The following is a 21,964-nucleotide window of genomic DNA, read 5'->3' on the forward strand; positions in this document are numbered from 1 at the left end:
CAAATTGAACATAGGTACCACCTATAGCCCCACTGCTAAGTATCTGTCCAGCAGAAATGAGTGCACATGCCTACCAAAAGGCAAGTGCAAGAGTGTTCATAGCAGTACTAGCCACAATTGCTGTAGACTGGAAACAACCCAAATGTCCATCAACAGTAGAAAAGACAAAAGGGATACTGTCTAAAAACATAAACTACATGTACAACACCAACACTGATGGATCTCACAAAAACTGTGTTGAGACAAAAAAGCTGGCCTCAAAAGAATACATATCGTGTGGTTCCATTCATATAAAGCATAAAAACAGGAAAAATTGTAGGATTAAAAATCAGAAAAGTGTTTCCCTTTAGGGAGAAAAGAGGGGTAACAATCATGTGGGAACACGAAGATGTTCTGGGACACACGTAATGTCTTATTTTTTGAACTAGTCGGTTCTTAGATGAATTTCACTTTGTGATAATTCATGGAGCTGCCTGTTTTTTAAAGTTTTGTTTTTAGAAGACGGCACTGTGAGATGGGACTTCCAGCATGCTGGAGGAAGAGGGTTGCCAAAGCCTTTCTCCAAAACTATAAAAATAGTCCACATGATAAAAATAACCATTTCAATATCTTAGAAACTGACCAAAAGACATTTATCCAAGAAAAAGTACTAAACTTTGAATAAGACAGGGAGAATCTGTGACATTCTCACCTGGAACTGCTTCCATCTCCCCACTCCCAGCTCAGTTGGTACATCATCCTAACAGGACAGCACAGGGCAGGCCGTGAAAACTAGAAGCTTCACTGGCAGAGGCTGATTTGGTTTAAAGCAGAAGGCACAAAACTCACGCCCAGCAGCGGTGTTGTCAATAATGAGTAGCAATCTCAGTGGTGAGTGAATGAGGAAAGCCAGCAACGCTACAATGCTGAGACTGCGACCCTGGCTGGGGCAGCAACAGACCAATGGACTAACTGGAAACTTGACAAAGAAAGACATGAAATGTGACAGTCACAGAGGTGCTGGATAAGCTCTCCACAAACACCCGGCTGATGGGTAGCATGCAACAGGGAAAGCAGGCAGAGCCCAAGAAATTCACACATCCCTGGCCTACCGAGAGCCTGTGGACATATGCAGGGCAGACGCAAGAGTCTGACAGAGAGGAAAAGCCAGAGCAGGCTCGAAAACTGCCTGGTCCTTGAATGTGCTCCTAAACCCACATGCAGATCCATCAACAGACAGCGAAAGCCTGACACAACCTTTGACCAATAAATGCCTGACCACTAAGCTAAACAGACACAGACATGATCCACAGGAAGCCAAAATTTTAAATAAAAGCAGGAATTTTTTTAAAAAGGCAGACTAAGCAGAGACATCAATCGTCACACATCGGGGGACAATGGCTTTCAAACTGTTAGTCCAGGCAAGTTACTCAATAAACAAAAAACAGCAACAATAACAACTCTCGGGGGAAAAAAAAAATCAGAATCCAGAGGTGCTACATATGGTGTCTAAACTGCCCATTTTCAACACAAAATTACAAGATATGCAAAGGAGGAGGAAAAGGTAACTCATACTCAAAACAAAAAGCAGTCAGTAAAAACTGTCACTGAATGTCACAAGATGTTGCGTATAGCAAAGGCTTCAAAGCAGCAATCATAAATCTGTTTTTAAAAAAACACAAAAGACAATCATGTTTACAGATCAAAGGGAAAGTATGACGACAGTGACTCAAAAACAGAGAAACTCAGTGAAGAGAGAAGAATTATTTAACAAAGTTTTGGAATTCAAAAGGGTAATAACTTAAGTGAAAAACTCATGAAGGGCTCAACAGTCAATCTGAGATGGCAGAAGAAAGAATTAGTGAACCCAAAGATAGATCAGAATAAAGTATCCAATCTAAAGAACAGAGAGAAAAAATAGAGAAGGAAAATAAAGTGAGCCTCAGATATCTGTGGGACAGCATCAAGGACACCAATATGTATGTGATGGAAGTCCCAGGAGAAGAGAAAAGAAAAGTGGTAAGAAAATACTTCAAGAAATAAAAGCTAAAAAGTCCCCAAATTTGATGAAAAACATTAATCTAAAAAATGCAAGATCAACAAACCCCAAGCAAGATAAAAACAAACAAAAAAAAAAACACACCTAGACACATCATAATCAAACTGTTGAGAGACTGAGAAAATAGAAAGATAAAAGTGATTCATCACATGCAGGATAAAGACAATATGATCAATGGCTGATTTCTCATCCGAAACTATGGTGGTGAGAAGACAGTGGAATGGCATATTCAAAGTGCTGAAAGAAGAAATGTCAAGAATTCCATATCCCATGAAACTATCCTTCAGAAATGAAGGCAAACTAAGGACATTCATAGACAAACAAAGACTGAGAGAATCTGGTGCTAGCAGACCTGATTTAGAAGAAATACTAAAGGAAGTCCTTCAGGCTGAAAGGAAGTCATGTCCAGTGGTAATTCAAATCCACAGAAAGAAATGAAGGGCATCAGAAATGATAAATGCGTGGATGAATATAAAGGACTCTGTAAATGTATTATTTTCTCTTTCCTTCCCTTAGCTTCTTTTAAAAACATAAGATTATATAAAGTAATAATTATAACACTGTATTGCTGTTATAACTATTTAGCATATATTGGTGTACTGTACATGACAATAATAGCACAAAGGAGGGAGGGGGAAAATGGAGCTATACTGGAATAAAGTCTCCATATTTTACCATAATTAAGTCAGTGCTAATCTGAAATCGTTTGTATTAAATTAAGATGCATATTGTAATCCCCAGAGCAACCACTAAGAAAACAATGCAAAGAAATAAAGTTTAAAAAATTAACAGAGGACTTAAAATAGTATACTGAAAGTATCTACCTAACAGCACAGGAGAAACAGAGGGGAAAAAAGATGGCACATGTAGAAAACAATTCAGAAAACAGCAACCATATCAAATCAAAAATTGCATTATAAGTGAATGAAGTAAATGGCCCAATCAAAAGGCAGAGGTTGTCAGGCTGGAATAAAAGAACAACATCGAAATATATGTTGTCCAAAAGTGATACACTTTAGGTTCAAATGTACAACTATGTTGAAAGTAAAAGGATGGAAAAATGCATGCAAACAGTAACCATATCAGAGCCAGAATGGGTAAGTTAACTTAAGGCAAAAGAGACTTTAAGAAATGTACCAAAGGCAAAGAGGGACATTTCATAATTATAAACAGGTCAATACCTTGAAAGAGATGACAATTATAAATGAATATGCCCGTAACAAAAGAGCTCTGAAATATAGTAAGCAAAAATTAAGAAAATTGAAAGAATTGAAACAGACAATTCACCAATAATAGTTGGAGATGTCAATACTCCACTTTCAATAACTGAGAGAACTCGACAGAAAAAAATCAGCCAAGATACACACGACTTGAACTATACCATCACCCACTTAACCTAACTGACATTTGTAGAAATCCTACCCAGCAGAATACACAATCTTTTCAAACACACAAGGTACGTTCTTCAGGAAAGACCATATTCTAGGCTATAAGACAAACCTCCATGAATTTAAAATGAATGAAACCACAGAAAGTATATTCTCCAACCACAGTGGAATTGAAATAAAAATCAACAAAAGAAATAAATCTGAGAAATCCCCAAATATCTGGAAAGTAAACAACAGAGTTTTAAATAGCCCATGAGTCAAAGAAATCACAAAGGAAATTAGAAAATGTCTTTAATTAAATGAAAATAAAACAGAACATATCAAAATCTATGAGCTGCAGTTAAAGCAAGGCTTAGACCGAAATTTACAGCTTTCAGTGCATGTCAGAAAAGAATAAGAATCTCAACAACCTAAACATCTACCTTAAGAAACTAGAAAAAGCCAAAGCAAGTAGAATAAAGGAAATAATAAAAATTAGAACTAAGACTCATGAAAGAGAAAAACAAATATTGTATATTAACGCATATATGTGGAATCTGAAAAAAATTGCTACAAGGAAAAAAAAGAACTAAGACTGACGAAAAAACAGAAAATAATCAATGAAAGTCAAAATTCAGTTATCTGAAAAGATTAACAAAATTGACAAAACCTTTAGCTAGACTAAGGAAAAAAATGAGAAGACACAAATTACCAAAATTCTTCTTACCAGAAGATGATATTATTATTAAAGAGAAAACATCACTACCAATCCTACAGAAATCAAAGGGAGTATAAGGGAATATTATGAACAACTTTATGCCAACAAACTACACAACTTAGATGAAGTGGACAAATTCGTAGAAAGACACAAATTTACAAAACTGATTCAAGAAGCAATAGAAAATCTGAACAAACTTATAGCCATTTCTTAAAAATGAATGATTAATTTAAAATATTCCCACAAAGAAGAGCCCAAGCCCTGGTAGCATTAGTGGTAAATTCTGTCAATTATTTTTTAAAAATCATATTGAACCTTCACAAATTCTTTCAGAAAAAAAGTGGAGAAAAACTTCCCCACTCATTCTATGAGACCAGTATTTTTTTCCCTGATACCAAAACCAGACAAAGACATCATAAGAAAATAACAGACCCATATATCTCATCAACACTGCTGCAAAAATCCTTCACAAAATATTAGCAAACCAAATCCAGCAACAAAGAAAAAGGATGGTACAGGTGGCATTCATCCCAGGAATGCAAGCCTAGTTTAGCATCTGAAAATCAACTAAAGTCATACTAGTAAGATAAAAGGACAAAAGCCACACGATCATTTTAGTAGATGCAGAAAAAGCATCTGACCACATCCAACACTCATTCATGATAAAAATGCTCAATAAGGGCTCCCCTGGTGGCACAGTGGTGGAGAGTCTACCTGCCAACACAGGGGACATGGGTTCGAGCCCTGGTCCGGGAGGATCCCACATGCTGTGGAGCAACTAAGCCCGTGCACCACAACTGCTGAGCCTGCGCTCTAGAGCCCGCGTGCCACAACTACTGAAGCCCATGCGCCTAGAGCCCGTGCTCTGCAATAAGAGAAGCCACCACAATGAGAAGCCTGCGCACCACAACGAAGAGTAGCCCCCACTCTCCGCAACTAGAGAAAGCCCACGCGCAGCAACGAAGACCCAACACAGCCAAAACTAAATAAATACAATAAAAAAATTTAAAAAAAAACATGCTCGGGACTTCCCTGGTGGTGCAGTGGTTAAGAATCCGCCTGTCAATGAAGGGGACACGGGTTCGAGCCCTGGTCCAGGAAGATCCCACATGCCGTGGAGCAACAAGTCCATGTGCCACAACAACTGAGCCTGCACTCTAGAGCCCGCAAGCCACAACTACTGAAACCTGCATGCCACAACTACTGAAGCCCAAGCGCCTAGAGCCTGTGCTCCGCAACAAGAGAAGCCACCGCAATGAGAAGCCCGCACACCGCAACGAAGAGTAGCCCCCGCTCACCGCAACTAGAGAAAGCCCGTGCACGGCAATGAAGACCCAACGCAGCCAAAAATAAATAAATAAAATAAATTTATTTAAAAAAAAAAAACAAAAAAAAACCATGCTCAACAAACCGGGAATACAAAGGAACTTCTCAAGCTAATAAAGACCATCTAGGAAAGCCAGGGGTAACATCATAGTTAATGGTGAGAGACTGAGTGCTTTTCCTCTAAGATCAGGGATGAAGCACCTCTGCCATTCAGCATTATTCTGGAGGTTCTGGTCAGTGCAATAGGCAAGAAAAATAATAAAAGGTATCCAGTTTGAAAAGGAAGATGTAAAACTCCCCTTATTTGCAGATGACATGATCCTGTATGTAGAAACCCCTAAGGAATCCACAAAAGTCTGCTGGAACTAGCTAATAACTAAATTCAGCAAGGTCACAGAATAAAAGATCAATATACAAAACTCAACTTTATTCCTGCCTACTAGCAACAAACAACCTGAAAATGAAATTAAAAAAATAATTCCATTCACAATAGCATCAAAAAAAATTAGAAATAAATTTAACAAAAAAAATTTAATTAGCAAGACTTGCACACTGAAAACAACAAAAAATTGCTTAGAGAAAATAAAGGTCTAACTTGATGGACAGACAGTCCATGTTCATGGATAGGAAGACTTAATATTTCCAAATTGGTCTATAAATTAAACAAACCCATCACAATTCCAGCAAGCTTTTTTTTTAATTGACAAGCTGATTCTAAAATTTACATAGAAATGTAAAGGACTCAGAATAGCCAAAAATATTTTTAAAAGAAAAACAAATTTAGAGGACTTACACTACCTACTTTCCAAACGTGCCACAAACCTACAGTAATCAAGACAATGTGGTACTGGCAAAAGAAAAGGCACATCCATCCGTGAAACAGAATTGAGAGCCCAGAAGCAAACCCTTATATTTGTGGTCCCAAGAGAACTTAACGCAGAAAATATAGTCTCTTCAAAAAATGGTGCTGGGGCAATCGGATACCCATATACCAAAAAAATGAACTTAGACCCATACACGGCATTTACAAACATTAACTTAAAATAGGCCATAAACCTAGAAAGAGCTAAAACAATAAACTCCTAGAAGAAAACACAAAGGAAATCTTTGTGACCTTGGATTAGGCAAAGAATTCTTAAATATAGCACTAATAATTCGACTCCTAAAAGAAAAAAATTGGTAAATCACACTTCATTATAAGTAAAAACTTCTGTGCTCCAAAAGACAACATGAAGAAAATTAAAGACAAGATACAGACCAGGAGAAGATATTTGCAAATCATACTTCTGATAAAGGACTTATATCCAGAAAGTATAAAGAACTCTCACAACAATTTTGAATAACTTTGAAACTCAGCAAGACAAATAAACACATTAAAATGGGCAAAAGATTTAGACAGACATTTTGTCAAAAACAAAATATGAATGCTGATGAACACATGAGAAAAATGTCCAACTTCACTGGTCATTAGGAAAATGAAAGCAAAACCACAGTGAGATACCACAGCTCACCACCCTGAGCGTCTGTAATAAAAAAGACCGACATCACCAAGCCTTGTGGGAATGTGGGGCCGACCCTCGCATATCGCTGTGGGAACCTGATTCCAAACGCCTAGAAAAGAAAACCTAGAGAGACAGAGCGCAGACCAGTGCCTGGGGGGAGCGGGGACCACCCACCTCTGGACAGGAGGTGGGGAACCTTCCAGGGCCATGGGAAGGGTCTGAAACTCGCCTGTGGCCATGGCTGTGCACATCTGTAAATGTGCAGAAGCCACTGAGCAGTCCCTTCCCAGTGGCTTGGAAACGTGGTTACGCGGTCACGGTACGTCCAGAAAGCAGGGAACGGGAAAGAACAAGCAGGCCAGTGCGCTCTGAACTCACTTCCCAGGATCTCCACTGGACGCCCCCACTTAGGCGAGCAGCCTTATCCCAAAGGCAAGAACCGTCTTCAGGATAACTTACCAGCCCCCAAGGCCGTCAGGCTCTTTGCCGTCCTGAGATTTCACTCAAACAGGAGGACCCCCTCCCATGACCTCGGGGTACCTTTCTGCACACACAGAGCCCTGGGCAGGAAGCGAAAGGGAGCAGGGGGCTGTACCCGGGCAGCCTGGACCCCACAAGCCCCTCATCCTCCACCCAGCCAGGTGGGCTCCCCCAGACCCCCAGCTCAGGGCAGGCCCCAGTGCCTCCGCAGCCAAGGGCCCAGAGCCGTCAACAGTCAGTTCCCCCGTGCTGCCTTCCAGTCTGAGGCTCAGCTCTCCCATCTGTAAAATGGGCAGAGGGGCTGCTGGGACGGGGTGGAGCGAGGGGGTGTCAGAGACGGAAGGATCTGGGTTCTGGCACTTGTGAGCTGCGAGCCTGGGCCCAATCACCTCCCTCCCCGGCTGTGGGAGATTCCCCAGTGGTGCTGGGGCCGCCACACCGGGCATGGGGCCAGGCAGGGTCGGGATCATCGCGCCCAAACAGGCGCTGAGCTCTGCGGTTCTAGGAACCTCCCGAGGCCAGGCTCGTGGCAGGCAGCTGAAGAGGAGCCAGGGGTCCCGTCTGGCGGAGGGGCTGTGCCCCACGAGGCTCGGGCGCCTTCCCTGCGAGGCTGAGGAAGCCAGAGAGTGGGGGCCGAGCACCCAGGGGTCAGGTCCTGCCCCTCCAGCCTCAGTGTCCCCTTTCGGAAGGAGGGAGCTGGAACAGCCCTAACGCTCTGGGTGTGAAACATCGCCCGCCTTCGTCCCTTCTGCCAAGTACCCACATCTCCCACCTCCTGGCCCCCAGAAATGGGGGTTTTCTCCTTGAATTTAGAACTTCCAGACATTTCCCAAGAGGAAGGTGGGAGATGGAAGGGCTTCTGACCTGAAAGGACCGGAATTTGGCTCCTACGACCTTGTGGCCATGCAACTCTGGGAGGTGCAGGTGTCACCGAGGATCCAGGCTTCCCCACGGCCCGTTACCTTCTGCAGAGCCCATCAGACGACCTGGGGGCCCCTCAGCGATGTGGCCCCAGCCCTGGCCAGGGCGGCTGAGGTTCCACGGTCTACACTCACGAGACACCCCTGCACGGCCTGGAGACGTGCCCTCCCCAATGGTCAGCACCTCCCCCTCACCCGCCCTCCCAGGCCCTTGGCTTCCCAAGGACCCCACAAGGAAGGGCATGGCCGCAGCACCTGGCACAGCAAAGGTCCCCCGGCCAGGGGTGGGGTGGGGCTCTGGGCGGGGTGCCCACCCACACACACTGCCCCCAGGATTGCTCCTCCCAACCGCAGACCCCGGAGAGGAGCAGAAGCACAGCTGCCCTGTGTGTCAGCACGCACAGGCCACGCCGAACGGAGCGCGGGCTGGAGCAGCCGTGCAGGTGTGCGGGGTCCAGGACACTGCAGAGGCGCTGGCGCACCTGGCCCAGTGGAAGCCCCGGGCGTGTCTGGACGCGCACCGGAAGATGGGAGCCTGCGTGTCAGTGCACATTATGACGCATGCTCCGCGGGCACACGTGCGTGTCAGAGGCTGCACCTGTGCATCCAGAGTGGGCTGTGTGGGCATAAGACCCTGTGGTTGTATGTGTGGGCTGGTCAGGTCGAGGGTGTGTCAGCCACGTGTCCTCGGGGCTTGGGTACAGCTGCCCAGGCTGGGGCGTCTCCGCCCCAACGTGTGGGTGAGGCCGGGGGCCGGGGGTGCACCTCTGGATTTCTGGAGAGATGTTTTTCTAAAAAGCTGTCTATGGTGAATCATGTCCTTCAGATCTAGCCTGTTCCTGCTCTGTGGGGACGCCAAAATAAACCCAACGGAGTCTCGTCCCTGCCCTGGCCTCTCCCCCAGGACGCAGAGCCGGCCAGCTCCAGGCCCATGTGGGGGCCACCGGGGGCCCCTGGGAACTCTACATGCCCCTTGCTTTTAAAACCTCAGTCCGCTCTACTGAATTTGCCAAAAAAAAAAAAAAGCAGGCAAGAAATTCATTTTACAGAACTTCAACCCTCAGACAGGAATCTGAGATCGGAACTCGCCCTTCATCGGGCAACGTAACTCGTGAGACCACATCTGCTGTTTGCTCTTGTGCCCGAGAGGACAAAGGAGCAGCGTCCCTGGGAGGCATGCACACGCACACACACGCACGCACACACTTGGGCGCACACACACACACACACACACGCACACGCACATGCACACCAAGACCTGACAAGTGCGTCTCTGAAAGGAGGCGCCTGCCAGCCGCCTGGGGAAACAACCCGAGCGCCACTTTCACCCGGCAACCCCAGGGTCGGCTCCAAGTCACCCCCTGGTTTCACACACCCCCGTTTCTTGGAGGGGGGGGTTTCCTCTCCCTTTGGAAAGACATCTCTGAAACGTTAATGGATGTCGGGGAAAACAGGATTTACTTAACGCAATCCCAGTCTCTATACAAATGCATCCTTCATTTCGATATAAACGGGAATACGGGTTTTGCTTTAAGAATGTTTTTCTCTACAGGAACACAGCTCCAATTTTTAAAGCGATGTCAAAACAGATGGCACGGGCCTCCCTGTCTGTCCCTCGCCAGCGCTGTCAGCCTGCTACGGGCTGCCCCGTCTCACCCAGATGTTGGCTACACTCCTAACCGGGAGGCTCCTTCCCACACATGCCCCTAAGACCCCTCCCCTCCCCTCCAGCCAGAGGGACCTTTCAAACATGGAAGCCAACTGCCTCCCTTACCTGCTCAAACTCCCCAAAAGCTTCCCAAGGCAGACAGAATGAGATCCACCTCTTCCCAAGAACTCCGATGCCCTCGCAGCCCAGGCATGATGGGCTCTGTCTCCCTCTGACCTCGCACCTCCGGAGGTGGGCCTTATCCCTCCTCCAACATGCCAAGCCTGGCGCTCGCTACTTCAGGGCCTTTGCACTTGCTGTCCTCCTCCCGGCTCCCTCTTTCCATGCCTCTTGGCACAGCAAAGTGCAAAGGAACAGGAGGGCCAAGGCTTGTGCAGCCAGAGGAAGCAGGTCCACAGGCCTGAGTGAGGGTCCCACAGGACAAAACCAAAGGCCCAAGAATTCCATGAGAATCAGCGGCAACTCTGCCTTTCACAGAACTTGTATCACCAATTCAGACTCACCACAGCTGGCCACGTACCCCAGGCCTCACCTTACAGAGGAGAAAACAGTCTCAGCGAGGAGAAGGGACCCACCCCACAGCCTGGGCCTCCTGACCGGGGACCATGCATCGGGCCCCTGGACTCTGCTTCCAGCCCCAACACCCTGGGAGGGCGTGTGCTCTAGACTCATTTGAAAGATGAAAGCACAGAGGCACAGGCAGAAAGGCAGCTAGCCACCAGCTCGCATGGCCAGCCAGAGGCAGAGCAGATACTGAGCTACCCCTGAACTGCAGCTGGGCCCTTCCAGGAACTTCTGTAGGGCTATCAGAGGTAGGGGAGACACCTCAGTGGGGATGGCAGAGGCCAGGAACAGGAAACACAGGCTCAGGAAGCACATCCCCTGGCCCTCGGGTTTCCAGGGCAGCATGGAAGCCTGGGGGGGGGTGGGTGCAGAGGGCAGCTCTGGTGTCCACGCTGCCCCTCCCAGGAAGTCCTCCAGGCTCTGTCCTGACAACACAGGACCAGTGGCACTTCCTCACTGCACGCTCTGTAAGCCTTCTCTCTGCAGCGCCTACTGTGTGCGAAAAGGATCTAGAAAGCCCCCTTCTAGACAGGGCTCTTGGTCCCCCACCCCTGAGGCCAGCCCAGCCCACCCCCATCCCCACGGGCAAAAAGGCCAGCCCCCGGGTCTGTGTCTACACTTATTCAGCTACCTGGAGCCAAGGAGGAAGAGGTGCCCGGCTCGGTCCTGCCGAAAATAAACCAGGGTCTGTCAGCAAACACGAGGGAGCCTCGGCCGTCCATTGTCTCCCCGGGTTCCCAGCCCGAGGCAGGACTCCGAGCGGACCTGACCGCATCCCGAGGCAGGGGCGCAGCGGCCCACTCTCGGGGCCAGACCCCGGGCCCTCTGTCATGCCGCCCACCTCTCCAGCTCTGCTGGACAGCGCTCAACACAGCGGGGGCTTCGTAGACGCTTGTCATCCAACCGGCTCTTCTACGGAAGTAGCGGCCGGAGCGGGAGGACCGCAGAGTGTTGTGCTTGGGGGTGGGGGACAGTGTTAAAGAGGGGCAGGGCCAACGTGGGCCCAGAGGCAGCAGGGCGGAGCGTGCCTGGTCCACCGCACGCCCACCCTCCCCCGAGGCTGCAGAGCTGAGGGCGGGGCCTCTGGGGCCCCATCTGCCAGGCAAGGGGGGTCTAAAAAGACCCCCTGCTCTCTCCAAGGCGGGGCCGGCAGAGCGTGGGAGCGGGGCTGAGCCTGGCTTGCTGCCACTGTCCTGTCCGGTCCTCAGTTTCCCAATCTGTTTAATGGAGGGGTTGAGTCAGAGGCTCCACCAAGTTCAATGGCCCCATAGTGATGGCTGGGAGGGGCTGCAGGGTGCTCCCAGGCCACGCCCCTCTCTCCTCATCCCTCGCGACTGGTCAGCACCTCGGCTTCTGCGGCTCCGGGCCCCTGCTGCTGATCTGGGTGGCCGGTTCCTCCCAGATCATCTACATGCTTAAGGGCCCACCAGACCCCCTCCTCTGGGAGCCCCCAAGCTTGGGACAGAGCAGCCCCCCAAGGAGGAGCTGGGGCCCACTCACGGGGTGGGGAACCCCGAGGGCCAGACTGGCCACAAATTCTTAGGAACTAAGGCTCTCTGTTGGGACAGGAAGGGAGGTGCCCCAGCAGGGCTGAGTCAGAGACTCGAGGTCTCCCAGCACGGAACAGCCCAGGAGTCTCGGCTGCAGGGGGGGTGGCGGGCGCCGTCAGGAGAGGCCTGGGGGCAGGCGGGGCCCAGTGCTCAGACACCAGGCCAGCCTTGGTGACTCAGTTTCCCCACAGCTCTTCCTCAGTCCCCAGGGCCCAGAGCACGCAGCCCCCTCCTGACCCCCTAAGGAGACTATCAGGCCCTTCTGGGGCCCCCCGCTGCCCCCAGCCTCTGTTCTAGCTTCGCCTCCAAGCCCGAGGCCAGCCTAGGCCTGGCTCCCAGGAGGATTCCAGCCTCAGCCTCATGACATGCTTGCCGTGTGACCCTGGGCGATGCTGGACCCTTCTGAAAGATGGGGCCAGACAGGCTGACCTCCACTGGGAAGGATGGTGTACATGTACTTGTGTGTCCATGTTTATCGGCTGTCTCCCCAGCCCAGACACAAGCCCCCCGCCACTGTCGGGGCCTCAACACAGTCTCATCCCCAGACCCCAGCAGATCACGCAGTGGACCCTCAACATGTCTGCTGGATAACCTTTGGGACCCTCCAGCTCAGAGGGCCGAGAGCCTCGGTTCCTGCCCCCATGTGGCTGCTGGGCCCCAGGTGGTCTCTCCAACCCCACCCCTCCCCCTCCCACTTCCCCTCCCCTCCCTTCCCCCGGAGAGCTCGGCAAAGCCAGGTCTCAGCCGGCCACATGCAGGCAGGCAGGCCAGAAAGAGGAGCTGAGTGTCCACCCCCGCCGCCCCACTTCCTGCTCACCTACGGAGTCGCCCACTGACACAGGGTACCCGGCAGTGTCCGAGGCCGGCCTGCCCTGCTCAAATACCAGAACTGAAGCAACACAGCAGGGGCACAGGAGCCCCTCCGCCACCCTCTGCTGCCACTCACTGTGCATCCCCAGACAGCACCCCACCCCACTCCGGCCTCAGTCTCTCGGTCCCCCCATCTGTACAGTGGGTCCTGGGATGGACGGTACCAAAGCCCCTTCCCGCTCAGGGCTCCAGCCCCCTGCACAAGCTCCACCATCAGCCCCCCCAGCAGAGCCCTGCCCAGAGCCAGGTGATACCCGAGCTTCTGCTGAAAGAAATCGGAATCCACGACGGGAGACAAAAAGGGAAGGGCGATGCGGGGGGCATGAGGGGGGGTGCTGGAAAGATGACAAATGTATCCAATGTCCACGGCACAGCAATGCCACCATCTGCTCCAGGTTCACGCCTGGAAATTTATAGCCCCATCACCCGGCCCTGGAGATCTATCTCCTGCCTGTCAGTCACCAGCATCTTTCATCCTGCGCCCTCCCGCCATGGGTATTCTCCACCACCAGCCCAGGCATCCACGGGGTCTGCCTGTTTGTTTCCTGCGGAGATATATGAACACCCCAGGTCAAGCACCTCTGCTCGTAAATCTCTCCCGCGGCTACGCGTCCTCAGAAACAGGGTCCTCTGCTAATGGGCTCTGGGCCTCTAAGGGGATGGGGTCTGCAGGGTAGGAGTAGGGGTAGGGGCTCTGACCCAAGGGATCTGAGGAGTTTCCTGAGTGTTTAGAAAATCCCACTGAGATCTAGAGCTGGTGTGTGTGTGTGTGTCTTAGAGACGCACACAGACGTGGGACCAGGCAGGCACTCGCATGTCACCCTGCTGAGATCCAAGTCACTGTCAGAATTCTGGCCCCACTAATTTCTCTCTTGGAGCAGGTGATGTTAACAAGCAGACATTTAGATTCAAATTCCCAGGGTCTAAGAGAGGGGCTGCTGGGTCCAAGTTTCTCCTGGAGGCCCTGGCCACCTGGTTTTGGTTTTTTTTGGGGGGGTAGGGAGTTGGGGGAGCAGCAGCCTCCCCCCAGCTCAGGTGGGGGCGTCAGCTTCCAAAGGCACTTTGAAGAACTGCTGAGCTTTCCAGAGGGACTCCTGTGGGGCTCTGGGGAAGGGACATCAGTCTTTCTCATCCCCCGGCCCAGGTACACGTGCCCACCACATCCCTTGCCCACCGCCCACGTCTGCCAGGTCTCAGGATAAGATGCCCATCCCTGCTTTTCCTAGTCAGGACTCCAGGCCTGTGGCTGCTATATCATCCTAAATGATACATGGGCAGCCGGCCTGCTGCCGTGGCCACGGGGACTGAACAGCTGCTGGCAGGAGAGGGTCCGAGAGGATCCGACTGTCTGACCCCCCAACCTTCCTGACCCAGAGACCAGGGGGTGTTCAGCCCTCCCTTAACAAGAGCCCAGGAAAGTAAGGCACCAAAGTGCTGGGGTCCTGGCCCGGCTCCAACCCCCAAATCCAGAGAGCAGGTGGGCATTCCCTCTGACGCACGGGCCATCTGGAATTTGTCCCTCTGCCTCTGAGTGTGCCTCTTCTGATGAAGCAGGATGCAGACCTGAGATGAGGTTGGGAGTGTGTCCCCCATTGCTCGTTCAATTAAAAGTTGAAAGCTGCAACGACCCAGGGTGCAGGCCAGGGGGCTGGCTGGGCAGGAAACATGAGACTATTTGTGGCTTCAAACCAACATAAGCCCCGTTTGCTCCTTTTCTCTGGGGCTGGGCCCTCACCGGAGACAGCCCCAGAGAGAGAGGAGACTGGGGAAGGCTACCTTTATATCCCCCCTCGCCCTGCAGCCTTCGAAAGCTCCTGCCCCCAAGGCTCCTGAGATCTTAGATCGTGTTAATGCTTTCTTCCCAGCCCCCAGCCCAATAGAGAGGGAAGGAGGCAGACCCAGCTGCATCCAAGCAAGGGCTCCAAGATGGGCACGCAGAAGAGAAGACGGCTCACACCTGAGTCTCTGCTGGGGCCGCAAACCTGGCTTGATCTCCCCAAGCCTGGAGGAGAGGCCTCCAGGGTCCCTCCCTGTGCTAAGCCTTCCCTGTGGTGTTCCTTCCACAAGGCACACATTTTCATTGTACCCCCATTTTACAGCTTTGGAAACTGAGGCTCTGAGAGGTTTACCTGCCCCAAGGTCACACAGCTGATGCCGGCAAGAGTCTGGTTTTGATGCCAGAGGCTGTCGGTCTGTTTTGGAGGGGGAACACCTGCAAGGGGCCCCACCCTGAGCAGCAAGCAGGTGACCTGCGGATTTTACAGGATGGAAGGGGGGGACCTGTGTCCTTAGAGGCAGGTTGGGGCAAGGAGGCTCAGCACCCCTCCCCCAAGGGATGACAATGAGAACGGGTCCGAGGTGGGGGAGGGGTGGAGAACATCCTCCAGGTTCTGAGCCAAGGCCCCCGCCCCCACCCCCACGCCAGGGCTTTGGCTCCCCGATCGCAGAATGCGGCCCCTCCCCCGAGTAAAGCTGGACCGTCCCGGGGTGCCTAGTGAGGAGGCGCGCAACGTCGGAGAGTGGGCAGACAGGGCAGGAATGGTGACACCGGCACCGACGGGGGTCAGGGACCCTGGGCCGAGGAGGTTTGGGGAAGGGGAAGGGCAAGGGCTGCGCCGGGTCGACCGCAGGGAGCAGCCGCTCTGGGCGAGGGTGGGTTGCGGACCGACGAGGGAGCGACGAGGGGAGAGAGGTGCTGGGGAAGGGGCAGGTCGTAGCGAGGAGTAGCTGTGCGAGGAGCAGGGGCGATCCGGGGGCGCCAGCGGTACCCCTATCCAGGACCCCGCTCTCCCCGGCTGAGCCGAGCGCCCACTCCGCCGCCGCCGCCAAGTTCCTCCAACTTTGCCCGCTGCGCTCGGAGGGCGCGCTGGGCCTGGGCGCACTAGGGCCGGGGGCGCAGGGAGAGCGCGCCGGGGGCGCGAGGTGCGGCGCCCGCCGCGCCGCCCCCGGGAGTGGCTGGACTCCCGCGCCCCCAGGCTCGGCCCCAGTCCCGCGTGGACTCGGGCTCCGCGGGCTCCGCACTTACCTGCTCGCCCGGCCGCCGCTCCGGGGCTGCGCCCGCCGCCGCCGCCGCCGCCGCCGCCGCCACCGCCGCCGTCCTTCAAGCTCTAACTTCGCTCCGGGGATTGAAATTCCTCCCCAGCTTCGCCCATCGATCCGCGCGCGCCGCCCCGCCCCTCGCCTCGCGGGCAGCGGGGCTGGTGTTCGCGCACCTCCCCTGCGCTCCCCCCTCCCCTGCGCGCTCCCCCCCACCCCCTCTTCCTCCCTGCTCGAGTCCGGCTCGGAGTCTCGCGCCCTCCCCCTTCCCCCCTCCCTCCAGCACCCCCTCCACTCGCCCGGCCTCCTCTGCCGCGCTCCTTCCCTCCGGCCGCCGAGCGGAGGGGGAGGAGGAGGGGGAGGGCAGCGGGAGGGGGAGGTACTGGAAAGCGCAGGAGGGTTTCCTCGCGGCCCCTCTCCAGCCCCTCCACCCACGCCCGAGTGGGGGCGGGGCGGGCCGCCCTCCGGGTAGGGGAGCGCGCAACAGCTGTGGCCCGGAAGAGCCACCCACGACCCCTCCCCTTTAAGCAAAGACCAGGCGTTCTCAGGACCCGATTCGGCCCGGCTGTCCGGCCCACCTAGGAGAAGGTAGGGATCCGGGGGCAGAGAGCTAGGGGGGCGGGGTGCGGACAGGTACGGCTGGCACCCTCTCCCCAGCCCTGGCCCCCCTTCCTTCCCTCACTCACCCCAACCTCTGGGAAAACTCCGAGGGGCTCGGCACACGCTTCCCTCTTAGTTTGACCCTCACAACCTGCGCGTGCGGAAGCCCCCTTTCCGCAAGTTACAGAGAGGCCCAGAGGCTTGCCCCACGTCACACAGCAGGTCCGGAGCAGAGCCCGAAGGGCAGCTTCGCCCCCAGGACTGAGCCTCCCGGCCCCTCGGGGCTCCTCGCCGGGGCCGGGCAGGCCTCGGCCGTGCCCCCGGCCGCCCGGGTGGGCTGCCCGGCCCGCACCTCGGGCCGCTCGTGTCCCCGCGCAGCCTAGCCCGTCCCCGCCGGCGCCCGCAGCCCCCTCCCCGCTTCCTGTCCCCCGCCCGCCTCTGATTCCCGGCCTCAGTACCCCCGGCACGCTCTCCGCTCCCCGCCAGCAGCTGGGCAATTCACCGAGCATACAAAAGAGTTGACTCAATTCAAAGGCAGCAAATCAAGATAAATCCTATAGTGTGTGGGGACCGGAGAGAGAATGTGAATGAACGCCCACAGCACCAGCGACTCCTGTAGGGACGGGCAGATCCCTCTCGCCCTGCACCACCTGGGCACGGAAGGTCAGCCAGGAAGTGGGGAGTGGGCTCTACGCTGCCCTCCCTCTGCCAGGTGGGAATTTAGGAGTTTAGTGCTTTGTGGCCCCCTCCTGCCTGCCCGGTGGGGCTCCCTTGTGAGGGGGGTGCAGAGCCATAAAGGGGGTGCTAGGACAAAAGCAAGGGTGCCCCGTGGTTATGTACTGGGGGGGGCAGTATGTCCAGAAACGTATCACAGCTCCAGGGGTCAGGCTGAGGCACAGGGAAGAAGGCAGCGGGGCCACGTGGGGCATCTGAGCTGCAGCCTTTCTCCTTGGGCTGCCTCCTACCTGGACCCTTGTCCCAGCAGGCCCCAGGCCGAGGGCAGGCCCTGGCTATCACCAGATAGATATACTGCAAGCCTCAGATGTGCCAGGCCTGGGGACCAGGGAACGGAGGGGTTGGTGAAAGGGCTCCCTTCTCCTCCCTGTTGTCTGAGAGGCCCTCCCCAGCTGCGGCTGGGACTGGGGAGAAACTGGTCCTCCCCCAGCGGTGACACTGGTCACTCCTGGAAGGTCCAAGAAATCAGCCTGCAAGCCTCTGGCCTCACCAGCCCTGTGCAGGGAATGGCTGGGAACCGAGGCTCCAGTGCATTCTTTCCCAGGCAAGCCTCTGCCAGAGGTGACTGACTCCCGTTTCTGGCTGGTTCCCCCAGGGCTACGCTGGCCAGGCAGCTCCGGCTCAGGAAGGATCCGGTTGGCTTGGGATGGGCCACTGGGGTATGCCAGGGACCAAGCTAGGGCCTGCCTAGAGTTAACCTCCCAACCCCGTGCTGCTCCCCAGGCCCAGGGGCTATGAGCCCATCTCTTAGGCATAGAAGCCAAGGCCAGAGGCCTCAGAGCGCCCTCACCGGCACTGCCCCACCCCCCAGGCAAGTATTGGCTGCCCAGGGTTAGGGCTCTGTGGAGGGGCTCCGAGGCCAACGGGAGGGGCAGGGAGGGTCCAGGCACCCGGGGGATCCGTGAGCCGGCCCCACAGAGAGCAAATCGCAGAGTTGGGGGCACAGGGATTGGAGGTGGGGTGGAAGGCGGGGCTCCGGGTCCTGGCCACTGAGCCCCCCACCCCAAGCGGAGGCTGCACCTTAGGGCTGCGACCTCATCCGCTGAGTCTCAGCTGGGTCGCCCCTCCCCCGTGGCCGCGCCGATTGGCGGCCTGCGTGTAAGTCATTAATTCTGTTACAGAGACGCCGGCGCCGCCGCGAGGACATCTGTCAGGGACCACATACTGCGCTCCACGCCCCCTAGCCCACCCCGAGACCCAGAGCGGGGGCAGGATGCGGATCCTAGCTCACCGAGGCTCGGAGGTCGCTGGAGCACAGCAAGCGAGCGCTGGAGAGCGTCGGGGTCCCGGAGTTGAGGGAGGGGGCGGGGCCCGCGGCCAGCCCTGGGGACAAAGACGCCCGCCCAGCTGCCTGGGGGCTGGGTGTTGCAGACGGGGAGACGGGAACCAGTACCCCGTATCCCCCGTCCCCCAAATCCTCAAATCCACTCAAGCTCCGGTCTGAGTGTTGGGGTGGGTGAAGCGGGGGCGGGGGGGGAGGAAATGGAGTCCTCCTGGGCCTTCAGGCGACGCTGGAGTGGCGGCCACCAGGACATCGCCTCCTCCCTGCACGTGAGGCTGTAGCTACACCCCAAAACCCTCTCAGGAGCTTCGCGGGTCCCCTTCACTCTCCAGAACCCCGTCGGCTGCTCGCGGCGACCACCGCACTACCCCCGCCGCTCAGATGGGGCGGGTGAATGGGTCGCGCGTCCGTGTGAGCTCGGCAGGAATTCCCGCTCACCGCCGGCAGGCCGGCCCCAGGGATCCCACGCCCACCCAGCGCAGGAGGGCTCGGTTGAGGGCTGTGCTAGAATCGCGCCGGTCTGGGCGGTCACAGGCCACACCATGCAGTTTGGGAAGAGAAAAAGTTGGGGGGCGGGGGCGACACCCCGAGACCGGAGAGTAAAGAATGAGGGGAGAGCAGGGGGGGCGTGGAGGGAAGAGCGACAGGATGAGGACCATGAGAGTCGGGGGGGCAGCTCCGGGCCTGGGGTCCCGCCACACCCCGCAGCCAAGCCCAGCTTCACGGCTTCCCCGGCGGAGACAGGTGCGGGTCACAGGCGCCTATTGATAGCCTGGAGCCGGGTCCTTCCCGCGAGCATGGCAGCGGCGGGCAGAGCCGGGCCACCGGATTGCGGGGCGGGGGGGGTCCTGTAACACCCCCTCCAAGGGCTCCAGCGGCGGGGGGCGGAGCAATGCTCCCTCCACGCCGGCTGTGCGAAGGCTAGGCGCCCACAGTCCGCTCCCTGCCCGCCCTCGACTACAGGATGGGGCTCCAGATGGGGGGCAGTCTCCGCGTCAACTTGGGGCGCCGCGGCTACCACTGCTCCCTCGCAGGCAAGACCACCTCCCCACCTCGATCCCCGCCTATCCCGCCCTTCGTGCTCACAGCGCTCAGGAAAGTTTCGGGGTCTCCGCGGCGCCTCCTAGCCCGAGGGGTCCGGAGTCCCGGGCCTTCGGGCCGCGGCGTCGGGGAGGGAAGTTTGTCCAGCCGGGGCTCGGCGACTGCTAACTTCGAGTGCGCCCGCCTCGGAACCCGAGAGCGGGGGCGCCCAGGACCGATGGACCCAACGCGCCACAACCAAAGCCCCACCGGCGGGGGGACTCGGCCCCGGCGCGGACGCTCAGGGCAGGGCGCGGGGACTGGAGCGGCCCGGGCTGCGGGAGCCGCTGGGGACCCCGCGCCCGCCCCCGCTGCCGCCCGGGAGAGCATCTTCCTTGCCTCCCCCAGGGGCTGGGACCCGCTGGCCCTGCAGCTGCGGTAGAAGCGACCCCCGAGCCGCAGCCCCCTCCTCTACACGCCCCTTCCTACCTGGGCCGGGGTGCGGGCCAGGGGCCGGAGGCACGGTCACGGGCGAGAGGAGCGCGCGCGCCCAGGTCCCCGGAGCGCGGCGGCGGCGGCGGCTTCCCCTCCTTCCTCCAGCTTTTCCTCCTCCGGCCTCGCTGGCTCCAGACAGATCTCCTCCCCCTAGCGCCCTGCCCGCCGCTCCCGGAGCCCGCCGGGCTGGGCTCGGCCTGCGACGGGGAGAGAAGCGGAGCCGGCGGGAGCCGGGCTGCGGCGCTCACTGCGTCAAGTGCGGGGCGAGCGCGGGGCGGCGGCGGGGACAGCGCGTGGCGAGCCCGGGGCCGAACGGGCAGGCGGGGGAGCGGCGGCTCCGGCTCGGGCTCCGGCTCCGGCGCGGGCGCGGTGGTGGCGGCCGCGGCCGCGCCGAGGTTGTAGCACATTCTTTCCGAGCGTGATCGAAGGTTTCGTGGAGGAGCCCGAGCGGGGAGGGCTGGAGGAGGGGCACGGGACGCGGGCGGGGGCGGCCGGAGGGGCGCGCGGCGGTGGCCATCCCTCACGTCGGTGGACCGGGGGTGTCCGGAGGGTGAGGCGGGAGGGGAAGTTGGCGCGTGCTGTGGGGGCGGCGTGGGGAGCCCCGCGGCATCCTCGCCCCCTCCTTCCGGCTCGCCCTGCGCGCCCCCGCCCCGCCCCAGGCCACGTTAGAGCAGAAGCCCCCGAAGGCCTAGGAGCCGGGACACTGGGTGGAGATGGGAGGTGGGCCCCTGGGGCGGAGATGTGCACGCGCGTGCGGGCACTGCCTTGTGCACACACACCCGGGAACCGCGTGAAAGTTGACCCGAAGTCAGACCGTGTGTGGGCGCGCGCGTCCGCGAGTGCAATTGCTCGGCCCGCAGGGGCGCGCGTTTCCGGGATGGGGAGGGCCCTGCGCCTGCGGGGGGTCGCGCCCTAAAGGACTTGCCCTCCCCCAGATCTCTGACCCCCACTAACCCTCCCATTGCTCGGCCCCGCCCCCCCCTTTCGGTTAGGGGGAGGGCAGAGGAGGGTGTGTGGGATCAGCCAGGCTCCTTCGGATTCCGGAAGGTTCGGTTTAGCGGATTTTCCTCCCACCGATCCCCTTCCCCTACATTCGCCTCCCGAACCCCCGGGGGACTGAAATCTCTCGGTCGGCCTCTAAACAGGGTTCCAAATCCGCAGCCCCCTGGTCTCCCTGAGCCCACAGCCAGCGTCCACACCGCCTCCCGGGGCGGCTCCCGCTCCCCACGGCCGCTGCCCAGCCTGCGGCTTGCGTGTTGGATGAGAATTCCAAACCAGACTCAAGAGCGCCTCCGCCCGGCACGGCCTGCGCGCCGCTTCCTGAGCCGCTGTGTCGGAGCCCCGGAGCCGGGACGCCGGCGGGCGCTGGGCGAGACCCTCCGGGCGCCGCGCCCTGCGCTGCGCCCCTGCCCCGCGTCCTGCCCCGGCCCGGGAAGGGAGACAGAGACGGCGGGGTCGACCTGCGCGCCGCGGGGCGCGCGCGGCATAGGGGAGGGGGTTGCTGGAGGGTGAGGGGCGCACCCCCCCGCCCCGGGAGGAGGCGCCGGGACAGGCGTGGGAGTGGCGCTTGAGGCTGCGAGCAGCGCGGCCAAAGGCTGGCCCGGCCGAGGATGGGCGCGCGGGGTTCCGGTTCGGGGTCCGGTCCAGCGGCCTCTCCGCAGCCCATAAACTCCGTCCAGCCTGCGGCGCCAGCTGCCGCCCTCCAGCTCCCCCCAACCCCACCCGCGCCTCCGCCAGACTCGACGTCTCCGCGGGAGAGCCGAGACCCCAAAGGGGGCCAGGATAGAGGATA

General features: G+C 56.6%; 1 protein-coding gene across 8 annotated transcripts in view; it reads right to left on the reverse strand.

Annotated features, from left to right (window-relative positions):
- ELFN1 (extracellular leucine rich repeat and fibronectin type III domain containing 1) overlaps positions 1-20,402 on the reverse strand; it is a 70,381-nt gene extending 49,979 nt beyond the window's left edge. For 3 of the 8 annotated variants that reach the window (XR_014235649.1, XR_014235652.1, XR_014235653.1), the window contains exon 1: positions 20,167-20,297. The gene's annotated coding sequence lies outside the window, so the exon portion shown is untranslated. Of the gene's footprint in view, positions 1-16,029; positions 16,261-16,726; positions 16,912-20,166 lie in introns of those variants that run through there. The other 5 variants (XR_014235650.1, XR_014235651.1, XM_082360037.1 and 2 more) reach the window with 5 other exon arrangements.
- Positions 20,403-21,964: the final 1,562 nt, after the last annotated feature.

Source organism: Balaenoptera borealis (assembly GCF_965194805.1).
Source record: "Balaenoptera borealis genome assembly, chromosome: 16".
NCBI lineage: Eukaryota > Metazoa > Chordata > Mammalia > Artiodactyla > Balaenopteridae > Balaenoptera > Balaenoptera borealis.